This window comes from Loxodonta africana, chromosome 27 (assembly GCF_030014295.1).
Source record: "Loxodonta africana isolate mLoxAfr1 chromosome 27, mLoxAfr1.hap2, whole genome shotgun sequence".
Taxonomy (NCBI): domain Eukaryota; kingdom Metazoa; phylum Chordata; class Mammalia; order Proboscidea; family Elephantidae; genus Loxodonta; species Loxodonta africana.
In genome coordinates, this window is record NC_087368.1 from 4,132,051 (window position 1) to 4,158,447 (window position 26,397).

Below are 26,397 nucleotides of genomic sequence, written 5' to 3' on the forward strand. Positions count from 1 at the left end.
GCTCGTGGTCCAGGATCCGGTTCTGGAGGTGGCTCACGATGGGAATCCACCTCTCCATCGGACTCTCCATCTGATGCTGCTGATGGACCTGGGGGAAGACCTAGGCTACGTCAAGCTCCAGTGTTGAAACAGGAGCAGAAGCAGGATTGACATCAGCCAGTGGTCCGGGAACTGGTTCTGGAGGTGGCCCAGGATACGAATCTGAGCCTCCAGCTGGGTCTTCGTCAGGTTCCACTGCAGGAGCTGGTGATGGAAGCAGTGGTGCTCTGTGGAGCTCTGGTTTTGGTGCAGGAGCAGGATCAACCTCACCAGCTGGTACAGGGGCCGGTTCAGGAGGTGGCCCAGGATAAGAATCCCACCCTTCAGGCAGCTCTGGGTCTGGTGGCAGCAATGGAGCTGGTGATGGAATAGCTGGTGCTCTCTGTAGCTCTGGTGTTGGAGCAGCAGAAGGAGCAGGATTAACATCAGCTTGTGGTCCGGGAGCCATATCTGGAGGTGGCCCAGGAGAGGGGTCCGCCCCTCCTGCCAGCTCTCCATCTGGTGCCAGTGCTGCAGCCGATGACATAATAGGTGGTGCACTATGGCAATTTGGTGCTGCTACAGGAACCGAATGTACCCCAGGAGATTGTCCAGGTGCTGGCTCTTGGGGCGAAGATAGCTCTCGAGCTCCTTTTACCATTGGCGCTGGCCCCGGCTCTGGAGCTGCAAAAAGAGACAGGTTCACCAACATGACTGCCTCTCCTCATGCCTTGCCAATGATGGAAAACACCCACTGTCACAAAGAGAAGCCCATTCCCAAGATTTTCCACCCCGGAAAGTCTTCCCAGACTGTGGTCCACCAGAGGAGGGTCTGAAGTTACTCTGAGCTCTGGCTCAACCCCAACCCCTGGGGTTCTTCCGTCGTGCCCCTCCCAAGCTCATATGCAGTCATGCCCAGTCTTCCTCACTCTCTGGCTGTGCCTCAGTGACCTCCATTTGAACCAGTTGTGCCAAGAGAAGTTGGGCACAGCGCTCCAGATGTGAGCCTGGCATGTTCACCTGCACATACTCCAGCACGAGCTTTAGGCAGGGGAAGTCTGGGGGCTGATTGAAATCCTCCGAGTATTCCTTCAGCCATGTGCCCAGAATAAAAGAGATGGCGCTAGGGATGGGTGGTGAAGAGCAGGGTCAGAGGCCTTCCAAAGGTCAGGGCCACCCTGTATTACACACTCTGGTTATCCTGGCAGTGGCAGCCTGGTTACTGACAGGCGGGCTAGGACAGAGCCCTATCCCAGGGAGCTCCCCATCCATGGTCTGACCAACTCTCCCTCCTTGGTGAGCCTGAATTACATCCGTTTGTGTCCCCTGGCCCTCTCCTCACTGGACAGTAACCCTCTAAGGGCACAGAAATATGTGTCTGCATGTTTATCTCGCAACCCGGCACACAGTAGTGCTTCAGGATTATCTGATGCTGGGTGACACACAGGGTCCGTCCCCTGACTCAGATGTCCAGGCCATGATGCTCCTCCTCTGGAGCATGTGCACCAGCATGCTCCCTGGTTGTCTGCACGTGTGTGAGGGTCCCTTGTCCCATGGACACTGTTCTCCCCTCAGACAGGGGCCCCACATGCAGCTGAGCACCCATGACTGGGGACGGGGATTTGGGAGCAATTTTCTCCACTCCCCACCCCTCCCCACTTCCTGTTTTGGGCCCAAAATTCAGAAGGGGGCAACCTGTGATGTGAAGGAATTTTGGGAGGATGAATTGTCTCAGGAGCCTCTCTGAGTCCCCAGCCTCCCCTCTGCTCCCCAGGACACCTAGGTTCCACTCCCATCTCTCTACGATTGCTTACGTCCTGCAGGGGCCGCCCCTAAACTCATCCCTCTAGTGGAATCTAGATGAATGTGGCCCACGGTCTGCCAACCCCAATCCAGACACAAGTCCCCTGAAACCTCTGTCCTTCTGTAGAGATAGAGCCCCTCCTTCTCCACACAAAGTCCACTCACCCTTTCAGCTGCTCCTGGGGTTCACCGTACTCAGCAGAATAGGGGTGATTACATCCATACCTAGAGGTGGTGTGAGGGTGTCACATCTAATGCACTGTGGACACTACTTGCTTAAGATGTCTAGTGTTCCTATCTGACTCTCGGACTGGAACGGAGGCCCAGGAGGGCAGGGATTCCTATCTGCTTTGTTCACTGAACAATGCTAAATACCCAGAACGGTGTCTGCAACAGTAGGGGCTTCACGGATCATTGGTGAATGAGTGAACCCACCCAGTACCATCCCAGGTATCTGAGAGTCCTGTAGCCTCTCTTCCAGCCTCCAGGGATCTCTTCTCTGGCTATACCAAGGACAAGCCAAAACCAAAAACCAAATCCACAGCCGTTGATACCAAGGACAAGGACACACTAAATGGAATCTCAACATCCCCTTTACAAATGGGAGGTATGTTTGCTCAAGGGCACGTAGTCAGTGAGGAGTGAGGCAGACAGCTTCTTCGTGATGGAGAACATGTGAAGATCCCAGCCCCTCCAGCACCCTTTACCATAGAGCTGGGCTCCGGGTATACACTTTCTGTGGCTTATCCCATGTGGTCCTGGCAGTAATTCTAGCTGATTGGACCTTTATCAGCCCACTTCTCAGGGGAGAAAACTGAGGCTCTGAGTGGTGAAGTGGCATTCTCCAGACTCACAGCTGGTAGGGAGTAGAGGCCCCGCTGGGCTTTGGAGGGCAGTGCAGTCACCTTTGGAGCAGCTGGTGTAGGACCTGCTGGGTGGTGGCGTAGGTTCTATAGGTTCGCAGAAAGATGTCGATGTAGGAGAAGTCACCCTTTAGGAAAGCGGGCACCAGGAGCTCCACCAGCTTCTCCAGTGAGCCTGCCTTGAAGGTTTTCATCACCCAGGCCTCATCCAGGTCCTCGTTTGAACCACAGACACACTGAGGTGGGACAGAGGAGGAACATATTGTCAGAGGCAACCCCATAAACCACCAGGAGGGTTGGGGGCCTGGAGCTCAGACCAGGCACTCCCTGTCCCTCAGAGACCTGTGGCAGGAGGTGGGACATGAGTGCCTTCAGCAGCAAACAGGACTTGGATTTCCAAGCAGAATTGGAGGTGGGGGCTGATTACAAACATTAGGAACCTGAAGGATTTCGTTAACTAAGTAACCATTGTTATCTCCCTGAAGGAAGAGCAGTATCCCAGTGAGTCTTCACAAAACACCCCATTGAGAAAACAGAGACTTGGTGATATCCAGTGTCTTCCCGAGTTCACCTGGTCAGAGCCCAGAACTGTCTGACATTAGTGTTCCATGATGTTCCCTCTGTGCAACATGAAGCCTGCTCTGCTCCTGACTCGGAGGGGAAGGTCTGGTGCAAGCTCACTCCCTCCCAGGTGGAGACAGTGCACACAGCAGACACACCAATGAGATAGGCAAGACATGGATTTTTCTTTCTGTTCATTAAAGGGGGTTTTGAGAACATGAAGCTATGGAGCACCCAGACGCATACAAAGTTGAAAACCTAGAGTCCCTGGGGTGGGAGAAAGACCCCCGTAAAACTGAGGATCTGAACAGGTGGCCCAGGGAGTGCAAATGTGGATGATCAGTAAAAGACTGAGAGGCGGTTCAGCTTCTTAGGGCCAACAGGTGCCTCAGAGCCACCCTGCAGTTCTGTTGGCCACCCTGACAGCAGACTGGCAAAACAGAAAGGAACCATAATACCTGGAACAGGCTCAATGCAGAGACGTGGCCAGCATCACATACTGCTGGGCCACAGCACTGTGACCGCTGTTTTGGGAAGGAGTCTGGCTCCAGTGATCCTAACTTGAAATGTGTACATCCTCCCCCCAAGCATGCCACTCCTGGGAGTCTGTCCTGGGTGGGTGAGTGTGTGAGGACACACGTAAGCGTTCCTGCAGCCCTGCAGAAGGCATCAGTCCAGGACCAGCAGCAGAGAGAGGCTCAGTCACTGTGGGGACAGGCCTCCCTTCTGGAACATTCTGCAGCGAGTCAGGCTAGAGTCCCTGACCTGAAGGGGTCACGTGATGTGTTCCCTGAGATTGCAGGTTGTAGAAAAAGATGTGTCATAGCCTAAGCCCTCGTTTTAGGATAAAAGAAGCCTGCCAAGTGTGATGATGTGTGAAGCTGGGAGAAGTTGTGCGAGGACCCAGCCGACTGCTGCCTGAGACCCTGGTGTTGAAAGTTAAACACTAAAACAGCAGCAACAGGCAAAATATGCATGGGCTTATGTGAAAAGAAAAAAAAAAAAAATTTTTTTTTTTTTGTGAAGTGAAGAAAGTATAAAAACCTCATTTCTGATATTCCTACAAATATGGGAAGAGTGACTTTGTAGCTGGCCAGGGCAGGGAGGACAGTGCGGAGTGGGGGAGATCATTTTCTTGGGAGGGGACTGGGGACCCTCGAAAGGGAAAGCCCTGGGAGTGACCTGAGGTCCACAGGGTGGTGTCTTGGTCACCTTGGGTCCCTGGGTAGGGACGTCACTCCCCTCCCCCTGCACTCACCCAGAACCTGCGGCAGCCCTTCATCGCCCGTTTCTTGGGGTAAACCGAGGAGACAATGCCATTCTCCTTTTCCTTGGGGATCTCCTGCGGGGAGTTCTGCAGAGACAGTGCCGGCAGCGGCCAGGGAGGCGTCAAGAGCCCCTCTGAGCTGCCTCCTTCTCTTTCTGCCCCTCAAGCCCTTGTGCCTCCGAGGAGCTCCCAGTTCTCCCATGCTGGATGGGTTGGCCTGTGGGCTGTAACATCTAGCCCTGACCATGTCCCCAGATAGAGGAATCAGCCTCTAATTACTGCAGCAGGATCTGGCAGAAGCTGGGCTGGCACAGGGTCAGCAGTGGCCCAGGCAATGCCAGCAGCCAGAGCTGCACATTGACTGCCACACTCCGGGTGAGCTGGATCTCAGAGAATGTCCAGGTGAGAGTGCTGACTTAGCCAGTGACCCCGACAGTCCCTCCCTAAGGCCTCGACTGAACTGAAACCCCTGGGTAGACTTACATGCCTGTGTTTTGTGTGATCAGCGGGGTCAGGGCAGGGAAGTGAAAGAGGCCTCCCCATTTGCCACCCCAGCCCCCAGCCTCCCCAAGGCACCCAACCTAATGGACTAGGCCCAGCCACGGTCAGACTCAGCCCCATGAACCCAGTGTGGTCAGAGGCTGTGGGGATGGAGCTTGGGGTTGCCCTCAATGTGTGCTATTCCTGAAGCAGCAGCCCAATTTTCATTATCCTCATTATTACTCCTCGCCTCCCAGATCTCCCCAGGTCACATGGCTCCTCCTTCCCTGACCCCCACCACCTCTCTCCCAAATGGACCCTGCCTCATCCAACAACTTTCTGCCTCATCAGTTCTGTCCACATTTCCTCCCAGCCCCCATTTCCAGGGACCCCATGAGGACAAGGGCTGGCATGGCCTGGGGGTGGTATGACCTTGGGGAGGGGTGTGGGGCCACCCAAGTGGGGTCACCGTGGTGGCTCTCTTTTATCCTCTCTCTCTGTTTCTCTCTCAGTCATCCCATGTCTGTCATTTATTTTTCTCTCTCCCTCCAGGCAGCAGCTGTGATGTATGACCTGCCCATGGAGAGACTCATGTGACAAAGACCTGAGGGAGGGTCCTGATCAACAGACAGACAGGAGTGAGGCCCCCCAGTCCAAAAGCTCATGGAGTCCTGCTGATAACACGGAAGTGAGTAGGAAACAGATCCTCCCCAGTCAAGACTCAGTTGAGACCACAACCAGAGGCTCCTGAGAACTTGGAGAAGTCACCAGGTAAGCCATGCCTGGGTTCCTGGCCCACAGAGACTGTGTGCTCTTGTGTGTTGTGAGTCATTAGTTTTGGGGGTGTTATTATCACAGAGCAAGAGAGAACTCCACCAGCCCACCAGGTCATGGGTCCTGGACCTGTTCTCCTCCTCCCTGCCTCCTCTCCTCCTCAGCTTCCTCTAGCTCTACTGGCTGCATTTCAACCACTTCTCTGGACAAACTCACGTCTGTGTCCCAGTCTCCGCAACAGCTCTGTCTTCTCCCTGGCACGCTGTCCCCAGACTCGCGCAGGGCTGGTGCCTCCTGTCATTCTGGTCAGACATAAATGTCACCTTAGTGAGACCTCCTGGACCACACCCCAACTTTATCTCACAGCAGCCTGCTTTATTTTCTCTATAAAATATGCTTTTTTCTTTGCATGTGTTTGTTTTCATGCTTGTATCCATCTTCATGTCTCCCCTACAGATTGTGAGTTCCAGCGGACAGGGACCACATGGGTCATTTTCAGAACCAGCTCCTGGACAACCTGCTGATGTTGATCCTGCTCCTGCACTAACTCTGGAGCTCCACAGTGTACCAACTCTTCCGTCACCAGCTCCATCACCAGCGTCAGATGGACAGTCAGCTGGAGGCATAGAGTTCAATCGTAGCCACCTCCTGAATGGCTCCCAGACCACCTGCTGATGTTGATCCGGCTCCTGCTCAACATAAGAGCTCTATAGAACACCAGGTCCTCCATCTCCAGCTCTGCCTCAGTCACCAGAGGTTGAGCCATTTGGTGCAAGTCCTCCACAGGCACCCCTCATTCACAGCTAGGGAACGTTAGCTGCAGAAACACACCCGTTCTTCAACTCACCTGAGCGGGAATTTCTTTGGTTTTGTGGTAATATTTTTCCAGATCACTTTATACTTCATAGTTTATTCTATTTTAACTGGTAGATTTCTCATAAAATTTGTTTTAATAATTTTTAAGTGTGTAGTATACTGGCTTTATGTACTTTTACAATCTTATTCAACCATCATCAGTACCTACTTCAGAACATTTTCATCACCACTGTGATGGTTAATGTTATGTTTCAGTTTGGTTAGGTGATGATTCCCAGGGTTTGGCAGACGTTATGTAATTAGCCTCCATTTTGTGATCTGATGTGAGCAGCCAATCCGTTGGAAGAGGAGTTTCCTTGGAGGAGTGAACTGCAAATTAACACATCTCCTGGTACCTGGTATGCAGCCGTTGATGTGGCCAATGCCTTTTTCTTCATCCTTTTGAAGGACAGGCCCTTCTTGGTGCATCACTGCGCAGATCTGCAGGATTTTGGAGCAAAGCCCTGCCATCCTCTGCAGATAACTACTTTCCTTTTTTTTTTTTAAATAATTTTTATGGTGCTTTAAGTGAAAGTTTACAAGTCAAGTCAGTCTGTCACATATAAGCTTATATACACCTTACTCCATACTCCCACTAACTCTCCCCCAATGAGTCAGCCCGCGCCCTCCTTCCAGTCTCTCCTTTCGTGACAATTTTGCCAGTTTCTAACCCTCTCTATCCTCCCATCTCCCCTCCAGACAGGAGACGCCAACACAGTCTCAAGTGTCTACCTGATACAAGTAGCTCACTCTTCATCAGCATCTGTCTCCAACCCATTGTTCAGTCCCTTCCATGTCTGATGAGTTGTCTTTGGAATGGTTCCTGCCCTGGGCCAACAGAAGGTTTGGGGACCATGACTGCCGAGATTCTTCTAGTCTCAGTCAGACCATTAAGTGTGGTCTTTTTATGAGAATTTGGGGTCTGCGTCCCACTGATCTCCTGCTCCCTCAGAGGTTCTCTGTTGTGCTCCCTGTCAGGGCAGTGATGGGTTGTGGCCGGGCACCAACTAGTTCTTCTGGTCTGAGGATGATGTAAGTCTCTGGTTCATGTTGCCGTTTCTGTCTCTTGGGCTCATAGTTATTGTGTGACCTTGGTGTTCTTCATTCACCTTTCATCGAGATGGGTTGAGAACGACTGATGCATCTTAGATGGCCGCTTGTTAGCATTTAAGACCCCAGACGCCACGCTTCAAAGTGGGATGCAGAACGTTTTCATAATAGAATTATTTTGCCAGTTGACTTAGAAGTCCCCTTAAGCCATAGTCCCCAAACCCCCACCCTTGCTCCGCTGACCTTCAAAGCATTCAGTTTATCCCAGAAATTGCTTTGCTTTTGGTCCAGTCCAGTTGAACTGACCTTCCGTGTATTGAGTATCGTCCTTCCCTTCACCTAAAGTAGTTCTTATCTACTAACTAATCAGCAAATAACCCTCTCCCACCCTCCCTCCCTCCCCCATCTCGTAACCACAAAAGTATGTGTTCTTCTCAGTTTGTACTATTTCTCAAGATCTTACAATAGTGGTCTTATACAATATTTGTCCTTTTGCCTCTGACTAATTTCACTCAGTATAATGCCTTCCAGGTTCCTCCATGTTATGAAATGTTTCACGGATTCGTCGCTGTTCTTTATCGATGCGTAGTATTCCATTTTGTGAATATACCGTAATTTATTTAACCATTCATCTGTTGATGGACTCCTTGGTTGCTTCCAGCTTTTTGCTATTGTAAACAGTGCTGCAGTAAACATGGGTGTGCATATATCTGTTAGTGTAAAGGCTCTTATTTCTCTAGGTTATATTCTGAGGAGTGGGATTTCTGGGTTCTATGGTAGTTCTATTTCTAACCTTTTAAGAAAACGCCAGATAGATTTCCAAAGTGATTGTACCATTTTACATTCCCAGCAGTAGTGTATAAGAGTTCCAATCTCTCCGCAGCCTCTCCAAGATTTATTATTTTGTGTTTTTTGGATGAATGCCAGCCTTGTTGGAGTGACATGGAACCTCATCGTAGTTCTACTTTGCATTCTCTAATGGCTAATGATCGAGAGCATTTTTCTCATGTATCTGTTAGCTGCCTGAATATCTTCTTTTGTGAAGAGCGTGTTCATATCCTTTGCCCACTTCTTGATTGGGTTGTTTGTCTTTTTGTGGTTGAGTTTTAACAGAATCATATAGATTTTAGAGATCAGGTGCTGGTCGGCGATGTCACAGCTGAAAATTTCTTCCCAATCCGTAGGTGGTCTTTTTACTCTTTTGGTGAAGTCTTTAGATGAGCATAGGTGTTTGATTTTTAGGAGCTCCCAGTTACGTGGTTTCTCTTTGTCATTTTTAGTAATGTTTTGTATTCCATTTATGCCTTTAATTAGGGCTCCTAACGTTGTCCCTATTTTTTCTTCCATGATCTTTATCGTTTTAGTCTTTATGTTTAGGTCTTTGATCCACTTGGATTCAGTTTTTGTGCATGGTGTGACGTATGGGTCCTGTTTCATTTTTTTGCAAATGGATATCCAGTTATGGCAGCACCATTTGTTAAAAAGACTCTCTTTTCCCCAATTAACTGACACTGGGCCTTTGTCAAATATCAGCTGCTCATATGTGGATGGATTTATATCTGGGTTCTCAATTCTGTTCCATTGCTCTATGTGCCTGTTCTTGTACCAGTACCAGACTGTTTTGACTACTGTGGCTTTATAATATATTCTGAAATCATGTAGCGTGAGGCCTCCCACTTTCTTCTTCTTTTTCAGTAATGCTTTATTTATCCGGGGCTTCTTTCCCTTCCAAATGAAGCTGGTGATTTGTTTCTCCATCACGTTAAAAAAGGTCATTGGAATTTGGATCGGAAGTGCATTGTATGTATAGATGGCTTTTCGTAGAAGAGGCATTTTTACTATGTTAAGTCTTCCTATCCAGGAGCAAGGTATGTTTTTCCACTTATGTAGGTGCCTTTTCGTTTCTTGCACTAGTACTTTGTATTTTTGTTTGTATAGGTCTTTTACATCTTTGGTAAGATTTATTCCTAAGTATTTTATCTTCTTGGGGGCTACTGTGAATGGTATTGATTTGGTGATTTCCTCTTCGTTGTTCTTTTTGTTGATGTAGAGGAATCCACGTGATTTTTGTATGATTATCTCATAACCTGAGTCTCTGCCAAACTCTTCTATTAGTTTCAGTAGTTTCCTGGAGAATTCCTAAGGGTTTTCTGTGTATAAGATCATGTCATCTGCAAATAGAGATAATTTGACTTCTTCCTTGCCCATCTGGAAGCCCATTATTTCTTTGTCTAGCCTAATTGCTCTAGCTCGGACCTCTAGCACAATGTTGAATAAGAGCGGTGATAAAGGGCATCCTTGTCTGGTTCCCGTTCTCAAGGGAAATGCTTTCAGGCTCTCTCCATTTAGAGTGATATTCGCTGTTGGCTTTGTATAAAAAAAAAAAAAAAAATTTTTTTTTTTTTTTTTTTTGTATAGATGCCCTTTGTTATGTTGAGGAATTTTCCTTCAATTCCTATTTTGCTGAAAGTTTTTATCATGAATGGGTGTTGGACTTTGTCAAATGCCTTTTCTGCATCAATTGATAAGATCATGTGGTTTTTGTTTTTGGTTTTATTTATATGGTGGATTACATTAATGGTTTTTCAAATATTAAACCAACCTTGCATACCTGGTATAAATCCCACTTGGTCATGGTGGATTCTTTTTTTGATATGTTGTTGAATTCTCTTGGCTAGAATTTTGTTGAGGATTTTTGCATCTATGTTCATGAGGGATATAAGTCTGTAATTTTCTTTTTTTGTGGTGTCTTTACCTGGTTTTGGTATCAGGGATATGGTGGCTTCATAGAATGAGTTAGGTAGTATTCCATCATTTTCCATGCTTTGAAATACCTTTAGTAGTAGTGGTGCTAAGTGTTCTCTGAATGTTTGGTAGAACTCTTCAGTGAAGCCGTCCGGGCCAGGGCTTTTTTTGTTGGGAGTTCTTTGATTACCTTTTCAGTCTCTGTTTTTGTTATGGATCTATTTAGTTGTTCTACTTCTGATTGTGTTAGTGTAGGTAGGTAGTGTTTTTCTAGGAATTCATCCATTTCTTCTAGGTTTGCAAATTTGTTAGAGTACAATTTTTCGTAATAATCTCATATGACTCTTTTAATTTCAGTTGGGTCTGTTGTGATATGGCCCATCTTGTTTCTTATTCGGGTTATTTGTTTCCTTTCCTGTATTTCTTTAGTCCGTCTGGCTAATGGTTTATCAATTATGTTAATTTTTTCAAAGAACGAGCTTTTGACTTTGTTAATCCTTTCAATTGTTCTTCTGTTCTCTATTTCATTTAGTTCAGGTCTAGTTTTTATTATTTGTTTTCTTCTGGTGCCTGATGGATTCTTTTTTTGCTCGCTTTCTATTTGTTCAAGTTGTAGGGACAGTTCTCTGATTTTGGCTCTTTCTTCTTTATGTATGTGTGCATTTATCGATATAAACTGACCTCTGAGCCCTGCTTTTGCTGTGTCCCAGAGGTTTTGATAGGATGTGTTTTCATTCTCGTTGCGTTCTATTAATTTCTTTCTTCCCTGCTTAATGTCTTCTATAAGCCAGTCTTTGTTGAGCAGGGTATTGTTCAGTTTCCAAGTATTTGATTTCTTTTCCCTGATTTTTCTGTTATTGATTTCCACTTTTATGGCCCTGTGGTCTGAGAAGATGCTTTGTAATATTTCGATGTTTTGCATTCTGCAAAGGTTTGTTTTATGACCTAATATGTGATCTATTCTAGAGAAAGTTCCATGTGCCCTAGAAAAAAAAGTATACTTTGCAGCTAGCTGGGTGGCGTGTTCTGTATAAGTCTATGAGGTCAAGTTGGTTGATTTTAGCGATTAGGTTTTCCGTGCCTCTATTGAGCTTCTTACTGGAAGTCCTGTCCTTCTCCAAAAGTGGTGTGTTGAAGTCTCCTACTATAATTGTGGATGTGTCCATCTCACTTTTCAGTCCTGTTAATGTTTGTTTTATGTATCTTGCAGCCCTGTCATTGGGTGCATAAATATTTAACATGGTTATATCTTCCTGGTCAATTGTCCCTTTAATCATTATGTAGTGTCCTTCTTTATCCTTTGTGGCGGATTTAACTTTAAAGTGTATTTTGTCAGAGATTAATATTGCTACTCCTGCTCTTTTTTGCTTGTTGTTTGTTAGATTTATTTTTTTCCATCCTTTGAGTTTTAGTTTGTTTGTGTCTCTAAGTATACAGTGTGTCTTTTGTAGGCAGCATATAGACGGATTGTGTTTCTTTATCCAGTCTGAGACTCTCTGTGTCTTTATTGCTGCATTTAGTCCACTTACATTCAGCATAATTATAGATTAGTGCTGTCCTTTTGATGCCTTTTTGTGTGTGTTGTTGACAATTTCATTTTTCCACTTACTTTTTTGTGCTGAGACGTTTTTCATTGTAAATTGTGTGTTCCTCATTTTCATAGTAGTTGAATTTATGTTGGTTGAGTTGTTACGTTTTTCTTGGTTTTTATTTTGAGTTATGGAATTGTTATACCTCTTTGTGGTTACCTTAATATCCACTCCTATTTTTCTAAGTAAAAACCTAACTTGTATCGTCCTGTATCGCCTTGTTTTCCTCTCCATATGGCAGTTCTATGCCTCCTGTATTTAGTCCCTCTTTTTGATTATTGTGATCTTTTACATAATGACTTCAATGATTCCCTGTTTTGAGCATTTTTTTCTTTTTAAAATTAATCTTAATTTGTGTTTGTGATTTCCCTATTTGAGTTGCTATCAGGATGTTCTGTTCTGTGACCTTGTGTTGGTATCTGATATTACTGATTTTGTGACCAATTTCCTTTCATATTTCTTCTAGCTGTGGTTTGGATTTTGCAAATTATCTAAGCTTGTGTTTATCTGTAAATGTCTTAATTTCGCCTTCATATTTGAGAGAGAGTTTTCTGAATATATGATCCTTGGCTGGCAGTTTTTCTCCTTCAGTGCTCTATATATGTCATCCCATTGCCTTCTTGCCTGTATGGTTTCTGCTGAGTAGTCTGAACTTATTCTTATTGATTCTCCTTTGTAGGAGACCTTTCCTTTATCCCTGGCTGCTTTTAAAATTTTCTCTTTATCTTTGGTTTTGGCAAGTTTGATGATGATATGTCTTGGTGATTTTCTTTTTGGATCAATCTTAAATGGGGTTCAGTGAGCATCTTGGATAGCTATTCTTTCATCTTTCTTGATGTTAGAGAAGTTTTCTGCCAACAGCTCTTCAACTATTCTCTGTGTGTTTTCTGTTATTCCTCCCTGTTCTGGAACTCCAATCACACGCAAGTTTTTCTTCCTGGTAGAGTCCCACATGATTCTTAGAGATTCTTCATTTTTTTAAATTCTTTTATCTGATTTTTTTTCAGATATATTGGTGTCAAGTCCGTGGTCCTCCAGATCTCCCACTCTGCATTCCAATTGCCCGAGTCTGCTCCTTTGACTTCCTGTTGCGTTGTCTAAATCTGTAATTTTATTGTTAATCTTTTGGATTTCTGAATGCTGTCTCTCTATGGATTCTTGCAGCTTGTTAATGTTTCCAGTATGTTCTTGAATAACCTTTTTGATTTCTTCAACTGTTTTATCAGTGTCTTCCTTGGCTTTTTCTGTGGATTGCCTTATTTCATTTATGACGTCACCCCTGATGTCTTGAAGCATTCTGTAAATTAGTTTTTTATATTCTGCATCTGGCAATTCCAGGATTGTATCTGCATTTGGGAAAGATTTTGATTCTTTAGTTTGGGGAGTTGTAGAAGCAATCATGGTCTGCTTCTTAATGTGGTTTGATGTCGACTGCTGTCTCTGCGCCATCTATAAGAAATTGTAATGATTTATTTTATATTTGCTCACTGAGTCTTGTTTTGTTTTCTTTCAATATACGTAGATGGGCTACTAGATTCCGCTGTCGTTATTATTGTAGCCCTTGAATCACTTATGTCCTATTACCAGCTGGTTTGGGCTCTTACCAGATATAGAAGCCTAAGAGTCCATTCACTATTCTTGAGTAGAATCTGATTGTGGGTCACCAAGTGTGTGGTGCAGAGTGTCACCTATCCACCTAGAGGAGTAGTAGTGGTCATCACTTGTCGCCTGTGAACATGGGCTCGGCTGTAGTCATAAGTCCTCTGGTTGGGATCATTCTATGTGAAGAGGGGCTGAAAGAGTAAGTGTGTCTGTGTGTGTGCTGAGCTAAAAGAGAGAGGAAGGAGGGGAGAAAGATAATGTGGAAAAGAAAACTAAAGCAGTATTTGAGGCAGATGAAGGGACAGAGACTAAGGAATTTTCTTTCTTGGCTTAACTGAAACATGAAACAGAGCTGAGCTTTCAGCACCCAAAGGCCACTGTGTAAGGGAACCTCAGAGGAATAACTCAGTGGTGTTCAGGAAGCTAGAGCAACCCAGCCAGGGGTTAGGGCAGAGTCCAGGAGGCTCCTGTGTTGGCCACTTTTTTCATCTCTCGGTTAGACCTGATGACTAGCATCTAACGTTTCGTGTTCCCTGACAAGCTGGAGATAGCCTGTTGTTTTTTAGTCTTTAAATATTGTCATCTGTACCCAAATCTTCTGCAAAAGACCTCTTTAAAGCATTAAAAAGTAAAGGTATCACTTTGAGGACTAAGGTGCACCTAACCCACACCATGATATTTTTAGAAGCCTCATATGCATGCCAAAGGTGGACAGTGAAGAAGGAAAATAGAAGGAATATCTCGACATGCCCCATACCACAGGACCCCTAGAAACCTCACTGAGGTGGAAGGTGCCTGAATTTTTGTGGGATAATTTCCCACCCTCTAGCATGCAGCTGTTTTACCAATAAGGCCAGAGTCACTGACACTTCTTCCTTACTAGGTCCAATCAGTTATGGACCCATGTGATGTCTTGTGGAAGGAAAAGTGATAAAGTTCCCAGCAGTGTAAATTACGACCTATGGCTGGAGAGTTGATGTAGCCATGAGATAGGCAACTGAAAGTGTATTGCTCATGAAGCTGGAGAGACAGGAATGTCCCAAGTCCATGGGTCAGGAAAGAGGCTTCTGATTCACATAGCCACAGGAGCTATAAACTCAAGATCGGCAGGCTGGAGACCAGGGCTGTTGCTCACAGTCTGTGAAAATGGGCAAATCCCAAGATTGGCAGGAAGACCACAGGTAAGCTGCTAGCTCAAGTCCCAAGAAGTAGAGGTCAGAAAAACAGAAGCCACCTGCAGGACTCCGTATGAGTGAAAACCCCCGAGCCCTGCCCGAATGTCTGCCCACACTCAATGCAGGTACATGCCCAAGGAAGCTCCCTTCAACTGCTTGGCTACTGACAGCAGATCCCTTCATGGGGTGATCCCGTATCAAATCTCAACAGGGAAGTGATCACAACATTACAGGACTGCCAAAACGCTGAGAATCATGGCCCAGCCAAGTTAACACACAATCTTAACCATCACAGATCTTGATCTTCTTGCCCTTCCACGAGACCTCACACTGGTCCATTACATTCATGACATCATGCTGATTGAACTTAGTAAGAAAGAAGTATCAATGACTCTAGACTTATTGGTAAGACATTTGTATGCTAGATGGTGGGAAATTATTCCAACCATAATTCAGTTTCCCTACACCTCAGTGAAATTTCTAGGGCTCCAGTGGTATGGGGCATGTCAAGATATTCCTTGTAAAGTGAAGGAAAAGTCAATTTATCTGGCCCCTCCCACAACTAAAAAGGAGGCACAACACCTGTCGGGCCACTTTGGATTGTGGAGGTAACTTATCCCTCATTTGGGTGTGCTACTGTGCCTATTTATCAAGTGACTTGGAAAGCTGCTGGTTTTGAGTGGGGCCCAGAACAAGAGAAGGCCTTGCAGCAGGTGCAGGCTGATGGTGCAGGCTGCTCTGCCGCTTGGGTCATGTGATCTGGCAGATCCGAAGCTTCTGGAAGTGTCCATGGCAGATAGAGATCAGTGTGGAGTCTCCTATTAGTGAATCACAGTGCAGATCCTTAGGATTTTGGAAGAAAGCCCTGCCATCCCATAGCTAGGATTCATGGGTCCAGGAATCAAGGGATGGAAATGGAAGTGGCACCATTCACTATTACCCCTAGAGATTCACTTGCAAAATTTTTGCTTCCTGTCCTCAAGACTTTATGCTCTGCAGGCCTAGAGGCTTAGTTTCAAAGTGAGGGATGATCTAAGCAGGAGACAAAACACTGATTGAACTGGAAGTTAAGAATGCCACTAGCCAGGTGCCAAGATGGCGGACTAGATGGACGCTACCGCGGATCCCTCTTGCAACAAAGACTCGGAAAAACAAGTGAATCGATCACATACATAACAATCTACGAACTCTGAACAACAAGCACAGACTTAGAGATGGAAAATGAACAAATACGGGCAGACAGCGACCGTTTTCAGAACTAGGAGCCAGCGTACCAGGCAGGTGACCTTCGGAGCCCGATCTGGGGCAGAGCCCGGGGGGCAGACGCCACAGACAAGGGGCCCAGCCCTACCCACCCGAACCCATCCCGGGAGGGAGTCTAGCTGGTTGGCGCGGGCGGCGTAGCGGTACAGCCGGAGGGAGAAGCACCCAGGAGGCAGTGACTAATCTTGGAGCGGGGACAGCAGCGTCCCAGCCGGGGAGCCGTCCCGCCAGGAGTTTGGCGGGAAGCGGGCGGTGCGCGAGTGGGGGGGGGGTCAGCTATATTTCCCTAAAGCGACCCCGGGGCGGGGCCCACACGTTCGTGCGGGGGGACGCCCACCTAGTTCACATGTGTGGCGCAGCGCACCGGAGGGAGAAGTCCCCTGGAGGAAGTGACTGGTCTTGGAGCGGGGAGAGCAGCGTCCCAGCTGGGGAGCCGTCCCGCTGGGATTTTGGCGTAAGCAGGCGGGGCGTGAGCACGGGGTCCAATTATATTCTCCTGAATAGACCCTGGGGGCGGGCCCACCCGTTCATGCGGGAGATGCCCACCCAGCTCACGCGAGCGGTGCCGCGCACCGAGGGAGAAGTCCCCGGGAGGAAGTGACTGGTCTTGGAGTGGGGAGAGCAGCGTCCCAACCAGGGAGCCGTCCCGCCCAGATTTTGGTGGACGGGGGCGGAACGTGAACGTGGTGATCAGCTCTACATTCTGTGGTGCTACACTCCTAGCTCTCTGATCCCTCCCCCACCCTCCCCAGGCGGCTCCATTAACATCCAAATACCCGGAGTCAGAGGGAGAATTCAGATAGGGAGCTGACTGCATTTTTTTTAGCTGATTACCTGGAAAATCTAGTTTCCCAGTGATGGCTCAGACACAGCAGTCCATATCAAACCACATAAAGAAACAGACCAGGACAGCTTCTCCAACCCCCCAAACAAAAGAATCAAAATCTTTCCCAAATGAAGATACAATCCTGGAATTATCAGATACAGAATATAAAAAACTAATTTACAGAATGCTTAAAGATATCACAAATGAAATTAGGATAACTGCAGAAAAAGCCAAGGAACACACTGATAAAACTGTTGAAGAACTCAAAAAGATTATTCAAGAACATAGTGGAAAAATTAATAAGTTGCAAGAATCCATAGAGAGAAAGCATGTAGAAATCCAAACGATTAACAATAAAATTACAGAATTTGACAACGCAATAGAAAGTCAGAGGAGCAGACTCGAGCAATTAGAATGTAGACTGGGACTTCTGGAGGACCAGGGAATCAACACCAACATAGCTGAAAAAAAATCAGATAAAAGAATTGAAAAAATGAAGAAACCCTAAGAATCATGTGGGACTCTATCAAGAAGGATAACTTGCGAGTGATTGGAGTCCCAGAACAGGGAGGGGGAACAGAAAACACAGAGAAAATAGTTGAAGAACTCCTGACACAAAACTTCCCTGACATCATGAAAGATGAAAGGATATCTATCCAAGATGCTCATTGAACCCCATTTAAGATTGATTCAAAAAGAAAAACACCAAGACATATTATCATCAAACTTGCCAAACCCAAAGACAAACAGAAAATTTTAAAAGCAGCCAGGGAGAAAAGAAAGGTTTCCTTCAAGGGAGAATCAATAAGAATAAGTTCAGACTACTCAGCAGAAACCATGCAGGCAAGAAGGGAATGGGACGACGTATACAGAGCACTGAAGGAGATAAACTGCCAACCAAGGATCATATATCCAGCAAAACTCTCTCTGAAATATGAAGGAGAAATTAAGATATTTACAGATAAACACAAGTTTAGAGAATTTGCAAAAACTAAACCAAGACTGCAAGAAATGCTAAAGGAGATTGTTTGGGCTGATGACCAATAATATTAGGTACCAACACAATACAAGGTCACAAAACAGAACGTCCTGATATCAACGCAACTCAAATAGGGAAAGCACAAAAACAAACAAATTAAGACTAATTCTAAAAAATAAATAAATAAACAAAATAATACACATAACAGGAAATCATGGAAATCAATAGATAAACGATCACAATAATCAAAAAGAGGGACTAAATATAGGAGGCATTGAACTGCCAGATGGAGAGTGATACAAGGCGATATAGAAGGATACAAGTTAGGTTTTTACTTAGAAAAATAGGGGTATATAATAAGGTAACCACAAAAAGGAATATCAATTCCATAACTCAAGAAAAAAGCCAAGAAAAAAGGTAACGACTCAACAAACACAAAGTTAAACATTATGAAAATGAGGATCTCACAAGCTACTAAGAAAAACGTCTCAGCACAAAAAAGCATGTGGAAAAATGAAATGGCCAACAACACCCATGAAAAGGCATCAAAATGACAGCACTAAAAACTTATTTATGTATAATTACGCTGAATGTAAATGGACTAAATGTACCAATAAAGAGACAAAGAGTCATGCACTGGATAAAGAAACACAATCCATCTATATGCGGCCTACAAGAGACACACTTTAGACTTAGAGACACAAACAAACTAAAACTCAAAGGATGGAAAAAAAATATATGAAGCAAACAATAAGCAAAAAAGAAGAGGAGTAGCAATATTAATTTCTGACAAAATAGACTTTAGACTTAAATCCGCCACAAAGGATAAAGAAGGACACTATATAATGATAAAAGGGACAATTGATCAGGAAGACATAACCATATTAAATATTTACGCACCCAATGACAGGGCTGCAAGATACATAAATCAAATTTTAACAGAATTGAAAAGTGAGATAGACACCTCCACATTTATAGTAGGAGACTTCAACACACCACTTTCGGAGAAGGACAGGACATCCAGTAAGAAGCTCAATAGAGACACGGAAGACCTACTTACAACAATGAACCAACTTGACCTCATTGACTTATACAGAACTCTCCACCCAACTGCTGCAAAATATACTTTTTTTTCTAGTGCACATGGAACATTCTCTAGAATAGACCACATATTAGGTCATAAAACAAATCTTTGCAGAATCCAAAATATCAAAATATTACAAAGCATCTTCTCAGACCACAAGGCAATGAAGCTAGAAATCAATAAGAGAAAAACTAGGGAAAAGAAATCAAATACTTGGAAAATGAACAATACCCTCCTGAAAAAAGACTGGGTTATAGAAGACATCAAGGAGGGAATAAGGAAATTCTTAGAAAGCAACGAGAATGAAAATGCTTCCTATCAAAAACTCTGGGACACAGCAAAAGCAGGGCTCAGAGGCCAATTTATATCGATAAATGCACACATACAAAAAGAAGAAAGAGCCAAAATCAGAGAACTGTCCCGACAACTTGAACAAATAGAAAGCGAGCAACAAAAGAACCCATCAGGCACCAGAAGAAAACAAATAATAAAAATTAGAGCTGAACTAAATGAATTAGAGAACAGAAAAACAATTGAAAGAATTAACAAAGCCAAAAGTTGGTTCTTTGAAAAAATTAACAAAATTGATAAACCGTTGGCTAGACTGACTAAAGAAAAACAGGAAAGGAAACAAATAAGCCGAATAAGAAACGAGAAGGACCACATCACAACAGAGCCAAATGAAATTAAAAGAATCATTTCAGATTACTACGTAAAATTGTACTCTAACAAATTTGAAAACCTAGAAGAAATGGATAAATTCTTGAAACAATACTACCTACCTAAACTTACACATTCAGAAGTAGAGCAACTAAATAGACCCATAACAAAAAAAGAGATTGAAACGGTAATCAAAAAACTTCCAACAAAAAAAAGTCCTGGCCCAGACGGCTTCACTGCAGTGTTCTACCAAACCTTCAGAGAAGACTTAACACCATTACTATTGAAGGTATTTCAAAGCATAGAAAGAGATGGAATACTACCCAACTCATTCTATGAAGCTACCATCTCCCTGATACCAAAAGCAGGTAAAGACATTACAAAGAAAGAAAATTTTAGACCTATATCCCTCATGAACATAGATGCAAAAATCCTCAACAAAATTCTAGCCCATAGAATCCAACAACACATCAAAAAAATAATTCACCCTGATCAAGTGGGATTTATACCAGATATGCAAGGCTGGTTTAATATCAGAAAAACCATTAATGTAATCCATCACATAAATAAAACAAAAGATAAAAACCACATGATCTTATCAATAGATGCAGAAAAGGCATTTGACAAAGTTCAACACCCATTTATGATAAAAACTCTTACCAAAATAGGAATTGAAGGAAAATTCCTCAACATAATGAAGGGCATCTATGCAAAGCAAATAGCCAATATCACTGTAAACGGAGAGAACCTGAAAGCATTTCCCTTGAGAACGGGAACCAGACAAGGATGCCCTTTATCACCACTCTTATTCAACATCGTACTTGAAGTCTTAGCCAGGGCAATTAGGCTAGACAAAGAAATAAAGGGAAGGAGAAAGTAAAGCTATCACTATTTGCAGATGACATGATCGTATACATGGAAAACCCTAAGGAATCCTCCAGAGAACTACTGAAACTAATAGAAGAGTTTGGCAGAGTCTCAGGTTATAAAATAAACATACAAAAATCACTTGGATTCCTCTACATCAACAAAAAGAACACCGAAGAGGAAATCACCAAATCAATACCATTCACAGTAGCCCCCAAGAAGATAAAATACTTAGGAATAAATCTTACCAAGGATGTAAAAGACCTATACAAAGAAAACTATAAAACTCTGCTACAAGAAATTCAAAAGGACATACTTAAGTGGAAAAACATATCCTGCTCATGGATAGGAAGACTTAACATAGTAAAAATGTCTATTCTACCAAAAGCCGTCTATACATATAACTCACTTCCAATCCAAATACCAATGTCATATTTTAAGGGGATAGAGAAACAAATCACTAATTTCATATGGAAGGGAAAGAACCCCCGGATAAGCAAAGCATTACTGAAAAAGAAGAAGAAAGTGGGAGGCCTCACTCTACCTGATTTCAGAACCTATTATACAGCTACAGTAGTCAGAACAGCCTGGTACTAGTACAAGAACAGGCACATAGAGCAATGGAACAGAATTGAGAACCCAGATATAAATCCATCCACGTATGAGCAGCTGATATTTGACAAAGGACCAGTGTCAGTCAATTGGGGAAATGATAGTCTTTTTAACAAATGGTGCTGGCATAACTGGATATCCATTTGCAAAAGAATGAAACAGGACCCATACCTCACACCATGCACAAAAACTAACTCCAAGTGGATCAAAGACCTAAACATAAAGACTAAAGCGATAAAGATCATGGCAGAAAAAATAGGATCAACCCTAGGAGCCGTAATACAGGGCATAAACAGAATACAAAACATTACCAAAAATGATGAAGAGAAACCAGATAACTGGGAGCTCCTAAAAATCAAACACCTCTGCTCATCTAAAGACTTCACCAAAAGAGTAAAAAGACCACCTACAGGCTGGGAAAGAATATTCAGCTATGACATCTCAGACCAGCACCTGATCTCTAAAATCTACATGATTCTGTCAAAACTCAACCACAAAAAGACAAACAACCCAATCAAGAAGTGGGCAAAGGATATGAACACACATTTCACTAAAGAAGATATTCAGGCAGCCAACAGATACATGAGAAAATGCTCCCGATCATTAGCCATTAGAGAAATGCAAATTAAAACTGCGATGAGATAGACTGGCATTAATCCAAAAAACACAAAATAGTAAGTGTTGGAGAGGCTGCGGAGAGATTGGAACTCTCATACACTGCTGGTGGGAATGTCAAGTGGTACAACCACTTTGGAAATCCATCTGGCATTATCTTAAACAGTTAGAAATAGAACTACCATACAACCCAAAAATCCCACTCCTCGGAATATACCCTAGAGATACAAGAGCCTTCACACAAACAGATATATGCACACCCATGTTTATTGCAGCTCTGTTTACAATAGCAAAAAGCTGGAAGCAACCAAGATGTCCGTCAATGGATTAATGGGTAAATAAATTGTGGTATATTCACACAATGGAATACTACGCATCGATAAAGAACAGTGACGAATCTCTGAAACATTTCATAACATGGAGGAATCTGGAAGGCATTATGCTGAGCGAAATGAGTCAGTTGCAAATGGACAAATATTGTATAAGACCACTATTATAAGATCTTGAGAAATAGAAAAAACGGAGAAGAACACATACTTTTGTGGTTACAAAGAGGGGAGGGAGGGAGGGAGGGAGAGGGCTTTTTATTGATCAATCTGTAGATAAGAACTGCTTTGGGTGAAGGGAAAGACAACACTCAATATAAGGAAGGTCAGCCTAATTGGACTGGACTAAAAGCAAAGAGTGTTCTGGGATAAAATGAAAGCTTCAAAGGTCAGCGGAGCAGGGGCTGGGGTCTGGAACTTGGTTTGAGGGGACTTCTAAGTCAATGGGCAAAATAATTCTGTTATGAAAACATTCTGCATCCCACTTTGAATTGTGGCGCCTGGGGTCCTAAATGCCAACAAATGGCCATCTAAGATACATCAATTGGTCTCAACCCACCTGGAGCAAAGGCAAAGGATGAACACCAAGGTCACATGACAACTAAGAACCCAAGGGACAGAAAGGGCCACATGAACCAGAGACCTACATTATCCTGAGACCAGAAGAACTAGTTGGTGCCCGGCCACAATCGATGTCTGCCCTGTCGGGGAGCACAACAGACAACTCCTGAGGGAGCAGGAGACCAATGGGATACAGACCCCAAATTCTCATGAAAAGACCATACCTAATGGTATGACTGCAACTAGAGGAATCCCAGAGATAATGCTCGCCAGAACTTCTGATGGCACAGGACAGGAACCATCCCCGAAGACAAATCATCGGGCATGAAAAGGACGGGTCAGTGGAGGGGAGAGAGATGCTGATGAAGAGTGAGCTAATTAACTCAGGTGGACACTGGAGAGTGTGCTGGCAACTCTTGACTGGAGGGGGGATGGGAAGATAGAGAGAGAGGGAAGATGGCAAAATTGGCACGAAACGAGAGACTGAAAGGGCTGACTCAATGGGGGAGAGCAAGTGGGAGAAGGGAGTAAGATGTATGTAAACCTACATGTGACAGACTGATTGGAATGGTAAATGTTCACTTGAAGCTTAATAAAAATTAATTAAAAAAAAAAAAAAGAATGCCACTAGCCCCTTTGGGCTCCTCGTGCCTCTGGATCAACAGGCAAAGAAAGGGGTTACCATATTGGCTCATGTGATTGATCCTGATTACCAAGGGGAAATCAGAGTGATATTGCATGATAAAAGTAAAGAAGAGGATTTCTGGGACACAGAAGATCCCTGAGGACGTCTCGCAGTACTACCATGCCCTGTGATTAAAGGCAATGGAAAACTACAGGAACTCAATTCTGACATGGTTGCTAATGGCCCAGACGGTATGGGTCGCCCCACCAGGCAAAGAACCATGCCAGTTGAGGTGCTTGCGGAGAGTAAAGGGAATGCAGAAGTGGTGGTAGAAGAAGGTAGTTTTAAATACCAGTTATGACCACGTGATCAGCTGAAGAGACGAGGACTATAATTGTTATGAGTATTTCTTCCCTGTATGTGTGCATCAAATATTTTTGTTTTCTTCACTTAAAAAATAGAAGATATAAATGGTACTAGTGCAGTTAGGCCAAGAGGGGAACTGACTTTCCCAAGATCACACCACCAGAACCCAGCCCTGCTTGAAGGTGTCCACCATGCGTGCTGCTTCCCACTCCTGCTTGAAATTCTTGAGCCTCTGAGTTTGTGCATTAGCTACAGGGGCAGATATTCCAAAAGGCAAGGTAAGCATTGTCAACACCACATTTTGATGTGGTGAAACCCATGTGAAATTGTTCACTACAGATTAGTAATTAAGCACAAGTAAACTTGTGCTTACCTTGCTTACTGGGTTATCTGCCCCCATCAGGGATTGTCAATTTGAAAAGAGGCTTTGATTCTGTAGGAAGGTGCTGTGGGGTTGAGAGAAACAGATGCCAGCCATACCTAGAAGCAGAGACTTTGATGTGGTGACAAAATATGAAAATGTTCACTATAGATGGCCTGGTAAGCAGGTAAGCCCTGTGCTTACCTTGCCTATTGGATAATCTGCCCCTAATTAGCTACATGCAACGTCAGCCAACAGGTTCTTATGTCACATACACTTGCTGACGTCCCTAAGAAGAAGATGCTAGAATGATCCTCACTGTAAGGGTGGGGGACCAGGGAGGCTCTGGGAAGCAGAAAGACTTGTATAGGGTTGCAGACTGGTTAAGAGGGATGAGCTGTGTCTGAACCCAGCTGTTTGCTGCACCCAAGCCTTCCCCAGGTTCCGTGGGCTGAGGAGAGAGGGCTGTGTTGGTGTCACTGTGTACAGTTATGAAGATGGCATGGGGAGAGGTGAGCATTAGGCAGCCCAGAGAAGACTTTCGGGAGGTCTCATCTGAGGTCAGGCCCAGGTAAGGGGACCCAGGACATGGCTTCACTTCCTTGACAACAGAGTACATAGAACTTGGAACCCTGGTAACCAGGCACCCACATGCAAAACAAGGCCCCCTACCCAGCTCACTTGAGTGGAGACACTCGAGCTGAGAACATGTTTTCTTGTTGTTTCTCATCCTCTTTTGTACCGAAGCTTGAGAAATCCAGGAGTTCGACCCTGTCCCAAAGGCTGAGACAAGGTCTCATATCCCACCCCCGACGGCTCCGGCCACTTTCCAAAAGGAAACCGAAGGTAACACAGGGTGGCCAGAGCTGCCAGTCCAAGCCAGTCCACCACTGTGATCCCACCTGGGTGGCCTCACATCCCACCCCAGGTTATACCAGCCCCCAGGCCATGTCGACCCTTGTCCTCATGGGGTCCCTGGTAACAGGGGCAGGGAGGAAATGAGGACAGAACCGCTGAGACAGAAAGTTGTTGGCTGAGGCAGGGTCCATTTGGGAGAAAGGTGGGTGGGAGTCAGAGAAGGAGGGCCATGTGGTCTGGGGAGATTTGGGAGGGGAGAGGTGAGGATGAGGATGATGAAAATGGTGCTGTTGCTTGAGGGCAACCCCAAGCTCCAGGCCCACAGCCCCTCACCGTCACTGGGTTCATGGGGCTGGGTCTGACCTGGAATGGGGTGGTGGCCGGGCCTAGTCCATCAGGTTGGGTGCCTTGGAGACTGGGAGCTGGAGCACCAAGGCGGAGACCTCCTTTACGTCCCTGCCCCAACCCCACTGATCACATAGAACTCTGCAACCTAAGTCTGCCCAGAGGTCCCAGTTCAGACCAGGGCTTTAGGGAGGGACTGTTGGGGTCACAGTCTGAGTCAGCACTCTCACCTGGGCCTTCTCTGAGATACGGCTCGCCTTGAGTGGGGCAATCAAATCGCAGTCCTAATTACTGGCATTGCCTGGGCCAGTGCTGACCCTGTGCCAGCCCAGCTTCTGCCAGATCCTGCTGCAATACTCAGAGCTTTGATTTTTCTATCCGTGGGCTTGGCTGGGGCTGGGTGGTGCAGCCCCCAGGCCGACCCGCTCATCACATGGTGACAGATGGGAAACTGGGAGCTCCTCTGAGGCCCAGGGGATACAAGGACCTAAAGGGGCAGAACGTGAAGGAGGGGGCACAGAGGGGCCCTTGATGCCTCCCGGGCCACTGCCAGCACTGTTTTTCCAGAGCCCGGCGAAGAAGATCCCCAAGGAAAAGGAGAATGGCATCATCCACTCGGGGTCCAGGAAGGGCTGGTGTAGGCTCAGGGTAAGTGCAGGTGAGGGGAGTAGGTCCCTGGGTGGGACCCTAGATGACCAGGGGGCGCCCGGGGCCCAGACACCGTCCTGGAGACCACCAGTTCCCTCCCAGGACTTTCCCTCTCGAGGGCCCCCGGTCCCCTCTCAATGAAATTGACCACCAACCTTTCCTGTCCCCCCAAGCCCCTGCCACTGCCCTCCCTGCCCTGGCCAGCTACAAAGCCTCTTTTCCCATATTTGTAGGAATATCAGAAAGGGGTTTTTCATAGTGCTGTCGCTTCACATCAGCCCATGCGTCTTTTTGCGTGTTGCTGCTGTTTTAGTGTTTAACTTCCAATCCCAGGGCCCTGGGCAGCAGTCGGCTGGACTGTCCTTCCACACCTTCTCCCAGCCTCGCACATCGTCACGCTTAGCAGGCTTCTTTTACCCTGAAGCGCAGGGCTCAGGCTATGAAACATCTTTTTCTGCCACCTGCAAGCTCGAGGAACACATCACGTGACCCCTCCAGTTCACGAACTGTGCCCTCATTCACTGCAGAACGTTCCAGAAGGGGGGGCCTGTCCCCACAGTGACTGAGCCTCTCACTGCTGCTGGCCCTGGACTGATTGCCTTCTGCCGCCCTTTCAGCA